This window comes from Macaca mulatta, chromosome 1 (genome assembly GCF_049350105.2).
Source record: "Macaca mulatta isolate MMU2019108-1 chromosome 1, T2T-MMU8v2.0, whole genome shotgun sequence".
Taxonomy (NCBI): domain Eukaryota; kingdom Metazoa; phylum Chordata; class Mammalia; order Primates; family Cercopithecidae; genus Macaca; species Macaca mulatta.
This window is the reverse complement of record NC_133406.1, coordinates 120,838,851-120,844,237: the sequence shown is the minus strand read 5'-3', so window position 1 is coordinate 120,844,237 and position 5,387 is coordinate 120,838,851. Positions and strand designations below refer to the sequence as shown.

Genomic DNA, 5,387 nt, shown 5'->3' with positions numbered 1-5,387 from the left:
CCAAGATTTCCTCTAGCTTAGTCCCGCTAGTCCTCCAAGGACCGGGATGGTAGACCTGACTTTCCAGGGTACCGTGAGAAAGTCAGGGGAGGGCAAATTTTACCAGTCAGCTGGATTAGTGTCTGATGCTGGATGTTCCAGTTGGAATTGGCAAAGGGCCTCTTAGACTGGAGCCGCACAAGGAAGAGAGAAAGAGGGAGAGAGGAGAGAGGTAGAGAAAGAGAGAGGATGAGGGAAGAGGAAGGGAGAGAGTGAAATACCCACTGCGGGTGGGTGGAGGTGGATTCCCAAGACTGAGGGTGTTGAGAACTCCAGGGAGTAGCCCTGGCCAGAGCCTCTCAGTTCCCTTCAGGTTACTTGTCCTCCTCATGAAAATTGCTCGAAAAGTGAAGCAGGAGAAAAGACGGGGCCAGTGACCAGAGACCCCCAGAATCCAGGAGTTAGCTCAAGATGAGCTGCCATTGCCCACTGTTTCCTGGGTTGCAAGAGAGCCTCTGCCCTCAGCACTTGTCCTGGGTTGTGGCACCAAATGTAAGAATTAAAGGGGAAAGAAACACGAAATGTGGCTTAATAGTCAAAGACAGATTTATTTTAGAGAAATAAACCTGTGGCTTTCAAACTGGGTTCAATGAAGGGATTTTTGTAATGCAAAAGAAATCCCCAAGGAAAGAAAGCGGCTTGTTGGAAATTGACAGTCTACCTCTTTTTTTCCTTAAACATTGGAATTCCAAGAGCCCTTGCATTGGCATAAAGCTCTGTTTTCATCTGAAGACTCCACTGGAGAAAGGCCCACTTTCAAGTTCACTTATATAGTTGTTGGAAGATTCAGTTCTTCTAAGGTTATTAGACTGAAAGCCTCAGTTTCCCCTTGACTGTTGGCTGCTCTCAGTTCCTTACTATATTGTCCTCTCCAGCAGGGCAGCTTGCTTCGTCAAAGCCAATGAGAAAGAGCAATTGTAAAAGCAAGCTGAAAGTCACAATCCTTACTAACCTAATCATGAAAGTGACATTCCATCATTGTTATTATATTATACTAGTTGAAAGCAAGGTACTAGGTTCAACCCACCCACAAGGGTACAAATACCAGGAGGTAGAGCTCACTGGAGTCACTTTAGAAGCTGGCTACCATACCATTACTGTCAGCCTCTGGAACTCTTGGTTGAATGGCATCTATTTGACCTCTCCTCTAAGATAATTGGCAGACAGAGTAATAAGTAGGAGATGGAAAAGAGATTTTGCTAAAGCCTCTCTTTTCCTCATACTATCGCTGGGGCTGGTGGTCCAGGGGTCTTATTCCTTGAAAGCCATATGGGCAATGAGTTTCACCACCCTGTTGCCGTAGTCAAATTCATTGCCATACCAGGAAATGTGGAAAAGGTGGAAGAGTGCATGATGCTGTTAAAGTTGGAGGAGACAACCTGGTACTCAATGTAGCCCAGGATGCCCGTGAGGGAGCCTACCAATGCTGCTTCACCACCTTCTTGATGTCATCTTATTTGGCAGGTATTTCCCAATGGCAGGTCAGATTCACGACCAACATATTGGTGGTGGGGACACGGAAGGCCATGCCATTGAGCTTCCTGCTCAGCTCAGGGATGACCTTGCCCTCAGGCTTGGCAGTGACAGCAGATGTAGTGATGATGTTCTGGAGAACCCCATATCCATTATGCCAGTTTCCTGAACGAGCCATCCACAGTTTTCTAGGTGGCAGTGATGGCATGGACTATGGTCATGAGTACTCCCATGACACCAAAGTTGTCATGGATGACCTTGGCCAGGAGTGCTAAGCAGTTGGTGGTACAGAATGTATTGCTGATGATCTTGAGGCTGTTGTCATACATCTCATGGTTCACACCCATCACAAACATGGGGGCATCAGTAGATGGGGCAGAGATGATGGCCCTTGTGGCTCACCCCTGAAAGTGAGCCCCAACCTTCTCCATGGCAGTGAAGACAGCAGTGGACTCCACGATGTACTCAGTGCCAGTATTACCATATTTGATTTTGGTGAGATCTAGTTCCTAGAAGATGGTGATGGAATTTCCATTGATGACAAGCTTCCCATTCTCAGCCTTGGCAGTGCCATGGAATTTGCTGCGGGTAGTACTATACTGGAACATGCAGGGCATGTAGTTGAGGTCAAGGAAGGGGTCATTGATGGCAACAATATCCACTTTATCAGAGTTCAAAGCAGCCCTTGTGACCAGGAGCCCAAATATGGTCATATCTATTCACTCCAGGCTTCACCTTCACCATGGTGTCTCAGGGATGCAGCTGGTGCTGCATGAGATGTGGCTGTCTGTCGAATAGGAGAAGCAGAAAGTTACAGCATATTATTTAACCCATAATTATCATATTGAGAGATTGTGAACTCTGATGCCAATAGGCGGTGACTCAGATGGGCATCGCTTGATGTAGCAGGCTGACATCCCCTGAGAATGTGGACAATTCAGTTGTCTCAGTATCAGTCGTTTAAAAGACCATTCTTTTCCCTCATTGAATTTACTTTTGTCAAAATCAATTGGTCATATGATTTTGGCCATTAACTCACACATAAGTAAAAATTCTCTCAAAATGGGTTATAAGCCTAAATTTCAGGGGTAAACCATACACTTCTTCGAAAAAAATGTAAATTAACATGTTCATGACCTTAAATTAAGGAAAAAAAAAACTTTCTCTGCTAAACAAAAAAGTTAAAAAATGAGACATGATCAAAACTAAAAATGTTTGCTCTTTAAAAGACATCAATAAGAAAATGAAAAGACAAGCCACAAAATGAGAAAAAATATCAAATCATTTATTCGACAAAGGACTTGTATCCAGAATATAAAATACAATTACAACCAAAGAACACAAGGATAAATGACCCAATTTTTAAATCAGCAAAATATTTGAACAGTCAATTAACCAAAAAGGTGTAAGAATGGCCAATAAAGCACAGGAAAAGGTGGTCAGCATCACCAGTCAGCAGGGAAATGCAAATCAAAACTACGATGTGACACCACTTCTTACCCACTAGAATGCCATAATAAAAGAGAAGGACAATAACAATTGGAGGAAGTGAAAAACAATGATGTGAAAAATTGAACTACTCATGCATTACTGATGGGACATACAGCCACATTGGAAAACAGATTGCCAGTTTCTTAAAACGTTAAAGATACATTTACCATATGACCTAGCACTTTCACTCCTAGCTGTCTACCCCAAAGAAATAAAAACCTATGTCCACACAACACATGAATGTGAATATTCATAGCAGCTTTATCCATAATAGTCCATAAAGTGGAAACACATCAAATATCAATCAACTGATGAATGAATAAACAAATGGGAGCCATACATACAATTTAATAGGGTTTGGCACCTAAAAGGAATAAAGTATTGATATGTGCTACAACATAGATGAACCACAAGAGTACATTAAGCTGGCCAGGTACGGTGGCTCACACCTGTAATCCCAGCACTTTGGGCAGCTGAGGTGGGTGGATCATTTGGGGTCAAGAATTTGAGACCAGCCTGGCCAACATGGTGAAATCCCACCTCTACTAAAAATACAAAAATTAACCAGGCAGGATGGCAGGTGCCTGTAGTCCCAGTTACTCTGGAGGCTGAGGCAGGAGAATCACTTGAACTTAGGAGGTGGAGGCTGAAGTAAGCCAACATCACACTACTGCACTCCAGCCTGGGCAACAGAGCGAGACTCTGCCTCAAAAAAAAAAAAAAAAAAAAAAAGTATATTAAGCTAAGTGAAAGAATAGAAATGCAAAGATCACATATTCTATAATTCCATTTATATAGTGTCCAGAAAAGGCAAATCTGTAAAGTCAGTGAGTCAATTAAAGGTTGCCTTGAGCTGTGAGTAAGAGTAAGGAATGGTGACTGATAAGCATGAGGGATTTCTTAGGAATGATAGAAATGCTGGAAAACAGGATTGTGGTGATGGTCCACACAAGTATAAAATTTTACTAAAAATAATTGAACTGTCCACTTAAAACAAGCAAATGTGATGTCAATTACACCTCAATAAACCTGTTTAAAAATAAAAGAAAGTTGGTATTATGGTACCCAATCACTCTTGACCTTTGTTTTATTTTTCCCTTTCTTTAGGGCTTATATTTATTGCTTCCACTCAGAGACTCCAAGAGACATGAGCTGAAATCTACCAGCCTCCAGAACATTCAACAGCTGAAGGAATGTCTGGCCCTACCCTGAAGGCGGTGGGGGGATCTGTAAGGTGCACTCCCAGCATCTGCTACAGCAGGCAGACGTGTGTGATGCACCTGGGTGATTTTAGATGGTGCTCCACAAGTCTCAGCAAGACCCAGGGTCTGTAGATAGCTTCAGTTCTGATAGCTTCAGAGAACAAGCTGCTACATCTTGCAGCACAAAGCCAACCTTTCCTAGGCAAGTGGTTTTGAAGCATTGGTCATCAGGTCCAAAATAGAAGATGAATGTCTACAACATGGGAGGAGGGCAAGACCCAGAGAGGGGCGTCAAACTAAATCATTTGTAGAGTAATTACTTTCAACAACTGCAGAAAATGTTCTTTTCAAGTGCTTACGGCACGTTCACCAACGTAGACCATATGCTGGACCATAAAACAAGTCTCAGTAAATATCCAAGAATCAAAACCATACACAGTGTATGCTCTGGCCACAGTAGTATTTAATTGGAAATCCATAATAATGAGATATCTAGAAAATCCCCAATTTTAGAAAACAAGCAACACGCTTCTGAATAACACTTGGGTCAGAGAAGAAATCACAAGAAAACATTTTAAATATTATTAACTGAATGATGATAACCCAATACATCAAAATGTTGGCTACAGCTAACATAGTGCTTAAAGATAAATTTACAACTTTTAATGCCTATAGGGGAAATAGGAAAGGAGTAAAGAAAAACAATTTTCTATGCTTTTATTATCAGAATCCTGAAAAACGGGGCTGGGTGCGGTGGCTCACGCCTGTAATCTCAGCACTTTGGGAGGCTGAGGCGAGCAGATCATGAGGTCGGGAGTTTGATACCAGCCTGGTCAACATGGTGAAACCCCGTCTCTACTGAAAATACAAAAATTAGCCAGGTGCGGTGGTGGGTGCCTGTAATCCCAGCTACTCAGGAGACTGAGGCAAGAGAATTGCTTGAACCCAGGAGGCAGAGGTTGTAGTGAGCTGAGATGGTGCCACTGCACTTCAGCCTGGGTGACACAGCAAGACTCTGTCTCAAAACAAAACAAACAAAACAAAACAAACAAACAAAAACAGAATCTGAAAAACAAGAGTGAAAAAAAAAACAATAAATGTAAGCCAATAATAAAAATAATGAAAATCACGAAATAGAAAAATAAACAATAGAGACAATCAACGGTCAATTTTTCTGTACTC

General features: G+C 42.2%; 1 pseudogene; it reads right to left on the bottom strand.

The window, feature by feature from the left end:
* Window positions 1–1,290: 1,290 nt before the first annotated feature.
* Window positions 1,291–2,256, bottom strand: LOC715475 (glyceraldehyde-3-phosphate dehydrogenase pseudogene; annotated as a pseudogene).
* Between the last annotated feature and the right edge of the window lie 3,131 nt (window positions 2,257–5,387).